Here is a 9,742-nt window from a genome sequence, read left to right on the forward strand (position 1 = left end):
TTTGGGGTTTCTGACCTTGCACTGTTTTTCAAACAGAGATGAAGAGCCCTACACTGAAAAAAAAAGGCACAAATCCTTATAAAAGATGTGAGGTAAAAGAAATATTGTCTCAAAATTTCCCACTAAAAAAAATTGTTGCATCATGAACTCCATTTCAAAAGCTGTGGATGTTGAATATTTCAGACAGTGGAAGATCTTCATCAGCTGCTAATTTACATGGTATTTGCCATTTTCTTCTTTTGAATATCCCTCTATGATTACTATTTTTCTCACTAAATATTTAAATACCTTTTTTTCATCACTTTGTGCATCTATTCTCCCTCAGTCCTCTCATGGGCAAAGCATATTTATGTAATAATGTGATTTGAACAAACACCAGGATGTAAGAAGAAACAGGGGTGCTGGACATGAACAGAAATTCAAGATATTTGCCCTAAATTACAGCAAAACTTTGGGGTCCTGTACTCCAAGAGAGCTTTGTTAACGTCATCTACTTGTTAAGTCTTAGGCAAAAGCCACCCGTAAAGGAAAATTTGAGTTCCATAAATGATCCTGAAGTTATGAAAAATTTAAAATCTTGAATCAATGCCATTGCTTTATTTTTCCTTACAGCATTTTTATTCTGCAGATCTTAAATATTCCAAATTTTAATTCAAAATTCACTGGGGTAGTCTGACCACACCAAGGCTACCTGTGTTTCTCCAAAATCAAAATGTGCTTCCCACCGGTCCTGCCTTTTGCTGGGATGAGCAGGATAGAGGGAATCGGCACATTCTCCTCTGTGGAAAAGAGTTAGACAGACTACCAGGAGCTGGGAGCTTGGAACCTGGCCAGCTGTGCTGTCAAATGCCTGGTGGGCTGGGAAATGTGGGTTTTAGTCAAAGGACTTGCAGTTCTGGTGTGCCTTCCCTACGAAAAGAGGCCAGATGAGCTCTCGTGGTGCTGGGAAACTTGGAAACATCTGATCCTGAAGAATCCACACTCAGGGCTTCCTGAAAATCCACCCAGCAGTCAAGGAGCTCAAGTTCACGAATATTTGTAGGCACAATTTTCTTGGTCTTCGCTGAAAATAGATCCTCCAACTGAAGTTTCAGCTCTACAATTTCTAATGGAGAAGCATTTTGCTCTGAGAACTCCTAATTTTAGTTACAGAGCTCCTCCAGAGCTTCAGGGCTGCTTTCTAAGTCACAGCCTTCACACTGGGCTGTTGATTCCTTAACTTTTTTTCTTCTTCTGTTAGGGTTGGGATTGAAAGTGCTTGAGATGGTATTTCGTGTTCAGACTCGGATATTTATTATTTCTTATCTATATTATAGTCTCACAAGTTGTGAGTTTTATAGTATTTTACTAACAAGTAACAAAATGGCCTCAAATCTATTTTTACAAAGTCTTTTAAGGAAAAAAAACTATCTAATTAAGAAATGAGACTTAAATAATTTTTACTTTTGACTTAATAGCTAATTACTTGTGTTTTATAACATAGACTTTTCTGTCTAATTACAAAATGCTACTTAAACCTATGAAGAAGAAAGTGAAGAAGAAAAACTAACCATTATCTTAAAACTTTTATCTTAGCTTTATAGATATTGCTATATTCTAAAACTTGAAACTCTAAGTTTTCTACTATGTGATATTACACACTTCTAGTCAAACTACACACTTATAATCTCAGTTCTACTATTCAATTTTAGAAGCCTTCTCCACAGCCACAAGTCATATATAGTGCTCTCTTGAGAGTCTGTGCCTTTCAGCATAGAAAGCCCAAAACTCTCAACATCCAGAGTTCCAACACAGGGTTTACAGCGAAGCAAGAGAAATGTTGACTGCTTCCTTTTCACTGGGAAATTTCCCCTTTATACTTTAATGAGATACACCCACAGAGCTGCAGAGAAATGTTTTCTTCTTCCAAAAAAAATTACCTTAAAATCCCATAGCATGTTACGGAAGCAAATTTCGATATTGCCTCTGAAACACTGGGTTTCATATTTTAAGGAGTCTTGCTTTGTCACCAGTTCCAACCTGAGGAAATGCCAAATGGACATGAGCTCAGGTGTGCTGGAAAGGAGGGCTGGGGTATGATAGCAGTGCTGTGTGGAGTGTCAAATCTGAGGAAATGCAGCCAGACAATGTGACAACAGGGATTAGACTCCATAAAAATGTCAGTGTTGTCCTTGAGAGAGAAGTCCTGGAACAACTGCATTGCGTAACAGCACCATCACTTATTAAGTGAATCTTGTAATTGGCTAGGAAACCATTAATGACAATTTGCTTCAAAGCCAAACAGCTGGCTCTGTGACCCTCTAGGTAACAACAAATACAAGAACAGGAGGGACAGGAATAATTCATATCCACAACATAGCCAGTTGCTATTCTAAATCTATTAACTTTTAATGTATATTTCAATGACAAACCAATCCTGACACTTTTTCTGTTTAAATATGTGACCACTGATTCTGGAAAACAAAAGTAGATTTAGTTATTTGCTTATTTATTTTATTTTATCAGTGCAGCACTAGTTTATTTTGGTGTAATCACTCTCATTCGTGTCTAAAAAACCTGTCAAGAACGCATTGTGTTCTTAAGAGCATCACCATCATAAATCAGTGTAGCTACACTGACTTTAGAAATGCTGCCATGATTTATTTGATTTGTAGCAGCTGTGAATCCAATCCTCCATTCTTGGATGTTGGCACCAGCACAACCCACCATTGAACTTTACTAGAAGGTTTCTGATCAATTAAAAAAAAGTTGACTTCTTTTTTTTTTTTTTTTTTTTTTCATGACAAGGATTTCTACTTCTCTTTTAAGATTCTAAGCCTGCAAAATACTCAAACCCAACTTTCTTGCAATTTTCAAGGGCCTCCTATAGAGTTCAGTGGGAAACTGAGGCTCTTGACCCTCTGCAGGACAGGACCTTAGAGTTGGAAGGAAATTGCCTGGCATCTTGTACAACCTACTAATGTGCTTGTGCATTCATGCACAGTAATTGATCTTACAAGCCCCTGAGTGTTCACTGGCCTTGCCATTATACCATGAATATTTTATAGCTGCACCACTGTAATAACAGTAATTACATTTGCCCTTTTACAGAACCTTTTATATAAGGGTTTCAAGGTGGTTTATGGATGGTAATTAAGCCCCTTGGTCTTCTTGTGCAGTAAGAATTATTATTACCCCTCTGCAAATGGGGAAGCTGAGGTACAGAAAATCTGAGCTTGACCTTGCCCAAGGTCATATCTCAAATCACTGCCAGGATGAGGAGATGAATTCAAGGATTCCTGCTCCAGGGTCTCTGTAGTTATTTATTTGACTTGGATTATGCCTCTGACTGAAGACAAACTTTTAAAGTTGAAACTGTCAACCTTTTCCTATTATTTGGAGTATTGCACCTTTTTCCTGTTCTGAAGAGTTGCTGTGCCTCCCATCACATCCTCACCAAAAAACTCACGTGTCAGAAGGTACTCACTGACACATCTTGAGGTGCTGCATCCACAGGCCCTCATCCTACACAGAGATGCCAGTGGGAGCCTGTCACCAAGAATTAACCCAGGCTTGCAGGTACCAACACAAAACCATTAATGCCATCCACAGCTGCGAAGAAAGCCCGTGGTTGAAAGGCACTTTTCTCTCAATTGCTTTTCTAATAGTGAAACAATGTCCCAAGGTAGATTGTAAAGTCACTGCCTGTCGTTGAGATGAATGGGAATGACTGGCTGTGATTGCTGCTTTGATAAACTTATTTACTACCAGAGTGCCAGCCCTTGGCTGGGCTGTAAAAAGGGTGTAATTATTATATAATGATTATATAATGAAAAACACCGATTTACCGAGGGAAAATGAGCACATTTCCTGAGTGTACCTTCGTGCACCTCAGTCTAAGTGAGGTGCAGGCTCTCAGAGCAGGGCAGGGCAGCATTTGGGGAGGCAAAATTCCAGCACGAAATTCCCGAGCAGCGAGCCCACAAGCACAGCAGAAGGAAGCTGTGGTATTTTTATCTCAGAGGGAACATGAAGTGTCTCCACTTTTCCAGCTTCAGATTTAATGTGACTGGAACCACATGTGGGATTTCCCTGCAGCTGGGGAGCAGATGGTGCCAGGTTATGCAATGTGGGATGTGGGGACAGCAAGCCAATGCCCCGACCTGCTGCTCCCCATGGCACTGAGCTGGTCCGGGAGAGGACAACCCTCAGAAATAGATACATAAATATAAATTTTTCTCCAAAAATACAGAATCCTGGCTTCACAGAAGTAACTGGGAAAATATCACTTAATTCTGCCTGTTCAGAATGTCCTTCAGGGAGTTCAGAGACACCTTTGGCACTTAGGAAGACACTGTAATTACTGTAAATGATGTAAAATCCTTTAAGCTATGAGAGATTCGACCAGTCTGATCAATACCTTGCAATAACAAGGTTTAGCTTGGTAAGAACTGTTGTGCAGTAATAACATTGTTTATGATTGATTCTGCTTAGCTTCCAAGTTTTTAGTCCAACAAACTTGTGTATTTGAACAAAATAGAGTCACAGAACAGTGCTAGTGGGCTGAGTCTTTTGGATTTTGCCACAAGGCAGCAACATGCTCCTGGCCTGGCTGGAGATTGAGAGGGAATGAGGAGGGTGACAGCACATCCAAGGTAAGCAGGGATAAAACAAGACCACCCTAACCACAGAGAAATGCCTGGTGCAGACAAAACACCTCGAGAAAGGAGTTATTCCCTTAGCACAAGTTTCCCATCCTCTTTTTTATGTTTTTTCACTTTTCTTCCTTGTGGGATCTATGCATGGATCCTACCCCAAACAACTATGGGGTTTCCTCTTCCTAGCAGAGCTGTATGAGCAGCTTTCCTTTTATTCTTTAAAAGAGGATCATTCATGGGAAAAACATCCAAAGGAAACTACTTGCCCTGTCTTTGGCTATAACTACTCATCTGAAATAAAACATTGGACATGGCAACATCCACTGAGCAATGATCCACAGATTGCAGACAGCAGTTCTCCGCACTGTGTTTTCTGAAAAGAACTATATTTTTAAGTTCAAGCTCTGATTTGCTAACACCTTAAAATGCCTGGATATTTCACTGCTGCCTTTTTCTTATTCATTTCAGCTCCTGTGCCTCGGCACCTCTCAGCTTTGATGCATTGAGAATCATTAGTAAGTAAAGCATTTTGGATCTATGCTTCTGAGCTTATGTTTCTGAACACAAGCAAAAACTCACACCCATTAGTTATTTACTGAGCTGGAGACTGCTAAAATATATCTCGAGGAAGTTCAGAGATTTTTTTCATTTCAGTTTATCTTATTGTGAGTTTTGTTAATGGAAGTTTCAGCAGGTGAGGAGCTCTTTTATTTTTACATGCATTATATTGCAGTTTAAATGCCATTTCATTAAAAGTTATTTATGAACAAAACACTTGAAAGCAAAAGTGAATTGCCCAAAGCATTTTTCCCCATTGTCTGGCCTTAGGCTGTTCCCTGAAATCAAATATTTGATGGGATTTTGTATTTTTTGCATTACAGGTTTTTATCCCATGCATGTAACAAATGAAAACCATGAATTGGAGTGGACGTTGCATTTTGAAAACCACAAAGCACTTGATTTATTCAAATTATGTTTACATAGGGATTATTTCACCCACCAGTGAAATGCAGCTGCCTCTGGCTTGGAAAACGTCAGTCTTTAAAAAGAAACATTGCTAAGTGAAAAGAACTTTATCTCATATAAAACTTGAGGAAGAATGTTGGCTTGCAGAATGTAATTACTCATTTGGATCTTAGCCCAGACACCAAAGCTATCATTGCCTCTTTAGCAAGAGGAACTTGGAATCTTAAGTGGTGGCATATAATGAAAGCCTTGATTCTGCAACCTTTTTGAAAAATAAAATTAGTATTAGTAGTACAATGCTTCCCAAATATTTAGATGTAATTGCACTTATGATTTGCACCACACTTTGAACAAGAGACCTCCAGAGGCTCTATAAAAGTAAAGGTGGCTCTGATTTCCAGAACAGCCTTGTTCACTGGTGCTGGACCTCCACGTTTCAGACCCTGAAAAATGTTGTCACGAGGGAAATAAGTGACTCTGTTCTGGCCCCTGCATCCATGCAGAACTTCTCAGTGTTCCAAAAGGCAAGTTTCCTGCAGGGGTTGCTGACACCTGCAGGGATGTGGCCACTCGGTAATGACTGTGACAGCAGGAGCTGCTCTGAAGGATTGGTTCACCTCCCAGCCTATTGATTGTGGGGTTTGTAACAGCATTTTTAGCACTGGTGTCAAAATCATGGATGGGTTTGTGATAAAACTTCCATGGTTTTTAAAAGCAGTGAGATTCCGGAGTGGGCACATCCATTTTCTCTGTGATGTCCAACATCTGTGCAATCATTTCTATCCACAGCAAAATTGGTGAGCATGTTCCAGCAATGAAGATGTTATCTTTTTCCTTCTGTATCCTTGGCATTTTCATCATTTTCCCCAAAGGATTCTCTGTCTTCCCAGATTTTGAGATATTGCCAGACTGTCATCTGAAGATCTGTGTTATTTTAACATTGTCTTGGTAAAATATCTGTCCCAAAAATGGAGAAGAAGAGAAACCTCATCTAAATGGTACTAAAATCCATATTTTATATACTATAGTCAATTCATAAAACCTATTGGAAATCTAGGAAGAGAGATTTATGGAGAAAAGAATGGAAGTTTGTGAGCAATGACACATAAATGAAAAAAAATAAGGTTGTGGAGATTTAAATTTTTTTCTTAAACACGGAGTTTTGGTCTGTCTTAAACTGACAAGATTTTTGGTCAGTCTTAACTTACAATATGTTAGAGTCTGTTACGTGAAATCTCTGTAATAATAATTAAAACAAAAATAGTTCCCCACAGTTTATTATCAGAGAATCATAGAATTAAAGACTAATAGAATTAAAGAATCATAAAATTAAAGAGTCATGGAATGGTTTGTGTTGGAAGGGACCATAAAGACCATCTCATTCCAACCCAGTCATGGACAACTGGCTCTAGGTGACCTTGCCTGAGCAGAGTAGATGGACAAGACCTTCAGAGCTCCTTTTCAAAGACAGCTTTTCTCTGATTCTCTGATGCAGTAATTCTATGACTCTAAATAACTTTCAGCCTTATGAAACTGAAGATCTTCAAAATAAGATCAGAGATGTAAAAACATCTGGCTTTACAGATTCCCCCCATCTGTCAGAAGTACAAGTTCTTCTAAGACCAGTTGGTCTGAAAATTCCCTTTTCAATGTTTCAAATGCTTTTTCACCTGGTTTAAAATATCCTAAACCAAAAGGGTTCTAATTATACATTGCCCCAGGGAAGGAAAATTGCAGGTTTCCTGCATCCTACTGTTGGATTTCGTGCTGCCCATCAGAGAAGGGGCAAGAGGTAGAAACAGGTCAGTGTGTGGTGGAGCAGAGAGCAGCAGGTGAGAAATTATGATAGAGGACTCTGAGAAATTGCTGGTAGCTGTGGTCCAGCCCTTCAAAAATTCCTGTCAAGAGGCAGAACTAGACACATGTTGTTTTTCAGTAGTCTGTGAGCCTCTCATGGTAATAAGAGAAACTTGGTTTTTTTTCCCCTTTGCTCTGTGTGTGCTTTTGGCCACATTGCAGAGGGAGGAAGGAGCTATTTGTTTTCTTACAAATTGATATCTGAAATCTTCTCCCCTTTTAACAAACTCATTCATCTTCATAGTACCTTTGCTACCAGGCAATTCCTACAAATTAAGCTGAACATTCGATCTGTGTTGTTTTTAATGATCTTTCTTGCCAATATTTATAATGTGCCTTGAAAGCTGAGGCAGACCATGGGCTAGATATTTAATATTAATTAATTTGTCACTCCCCAGAACACGCACATGCTGAGGAAACGAGTAAACATGTTTAATTCTACCAGAGGGGTTGGAGGCACTTGTAAATTGCTAATTCATTTTAAAGGTGTCCCTTCCTCCCTTTCTTTGGAGACTCATTTCTTCATGCTCTCCCCTCCTTTTTAATTGCTGCAATCTCATTTCTGCAACATGAATTTCATCTCCCTTTTGCCCACACTCCCATTGCCTGTGACTCTTCCAAGCAAGATTAATAAAACTTTTTATAATTGCTACCAGTGCCTATTCAGTAGTACCCAATGGGGCAGGGAGCTTTGGAAACGAAAGAGAGGGTTTTGGAGAAAAGGATCCCAAAAAAGCAGAGGACACAGAGGTGACTATAAATTCAAAAAATTCATGTTATTTCTATGCTGTGCTAAATGTCATTCAAGAAATGCCAAGAAATATTCTGCCATTGATATATTGTGAGTCAAGGCTAAGATAACTGATAGAATATATCGATATTAACAACAGATAAGGTAAAAGAAACCCTATGAGACAGCTTTGGTCTGTGTGATAAGGAAACTATAAAAGTATTATAGAGTCAAAGATGATCGGAAAATCAACATTTCCTTCCCTTTTCTGTAACAGAACTTAAATCTTGCCTTCAGGACATCAGTTGCTTTGGGTCTGCTCTCTGTCCATGCCAGATTTACTTTGCTCTCAGGGCATGCAGGGTTGAGTTGAAGCATGGTGGCTTTTATGCAGAGATATGCCAGGTGATAAATTAAATGTCCAATGCAGCGGTGATTATGCACAGATTTTCCCTGCCTCCTGTGTTTATTTTCTGTTTCCCTTTTCCAAAGCAAAATGTCACACTGCTGGGGTTGTGTCTCGGTGGAAATCAAAAAATTCAAATCGAGGGTGAGGGACATTTTGTCCCCCCTCAGCAGCCTTTTGGAGGTGGTGTTGGTTGGATTTGCTGCACCCTTGAATCGTCTCAAGCTCAGTTCCGGTGATTTTCCTATAAGAAGGCAAAAAAAAAAAAAAATTGTATATCAGAACTGTTAGTTTTTCTGCCAAATGTCATGTAAAAGCCATTAGTCTGAATTAAATTCCTAATTTAGATTGGCTTTTTTCTGCCTTTATCCTTTTCCAGTAGATCGCTGTTCCCATGTAGTCTTAAACATTTCCTAAAGCTCTTCCTTAGGCTAAAATATCCCTTCCTATATTCTTCCCCTCTCCAGCTGCCTTATTCCATATGTAATTCCTTCCTTATCATCTCAAGAGAAAGTTAGTACATTTTAAATATCTAGCTCCCCCTTTCTGGATTAATGTGGGATAAACCTAATCATAGCTGCTGTTGAGAATAGCACAATGCCACTGATGGAATTAATAGGGAAGGAATGAAAATATGTTTTCAAAATCGGCCCAGCTCTGTCCTAGAAAGTCCTTCAGATGGGCGTGAATGGAATGCTCTGGGTTTGAGAGTTTATTAACAAATCCCAATAAACCCAGGGAGATTTCCCTGAGCTCTGCATTTCCTGAACTCCCTATTACCTCACCTCCAGCCTATTGGTGACACGCCAACAGATTGATTTGCAAAATTTCTGTCTTTATGACATTCTATAAACTACTTTATGGGACAAAAGACAGATATATCCCTGTCTTACAGAGCTTCCAAATTGCAGCTTAATTAAAGTGCTGTGAGACACAAAGGGAAGACAAGGGCACAAGATAAAAATCAGAGGGTTATATTCTTGCACAATGGATTCCCATTACCCTAAACAGAATCCTACCAGGGAATGGATGTCCCTCAGCAAGATATATTTTTATGACACTGTAAATACAGCAAGGAAATGCTCGAGTTTTCATTCTGTTGGACAGGGAGAGGGAAGGTCAGTCAGAAAAGGAGAAGGGAGAGCC

The 9,742-nt window shown here is 39.3% G+C and overlaps 1 long non-coding RNA gene across 2 annotated transcripts; it reads left to right on the plus strand.

Moving 5' to 3' along the window:
- The first annotated feature begins 3,900 nt into the window (after positions 1-3,900).
- Positions 3,901-7,006, plus strand: LOC137473491 (uncharacterized). Of its 2 annotated transcripts, XR_010998851.1 has the most exons (4): positions 3,901-4,098; positions 4,232-4,423; positions 5,106-5,152; positions 5,519-7,006. It is a non-coding gene; the product is annotated as an uncharacterized lncRNA (long non-coding RNA). The 2 variants fall into 2 exon arrangements; XR_010998850.1 differs by lacking the exon at positions 3,901-4,098 and having other exon boundaries at positions 4,122-4,423.
- The last annotated feature ends 2,736 nt before the right edge of the window (positions 7,007-9,742 follow it).

Source organism: Anomalospiza imberbis, chromosome 4 (genome assembly GCF_031753505.1).
Source record: "Anomalospiza imberbis isolate Cuckoo-Finch-1a 21T00152 chromosome 4, ASM3175350v1, whole genome shotgun sequence".
Lineage (NCBI taxonomy): Eukaryota > Metazoa > Chordata > Aves > Passeriformes > Viduidae > Anomalospiza > Anomalospiza imberbis.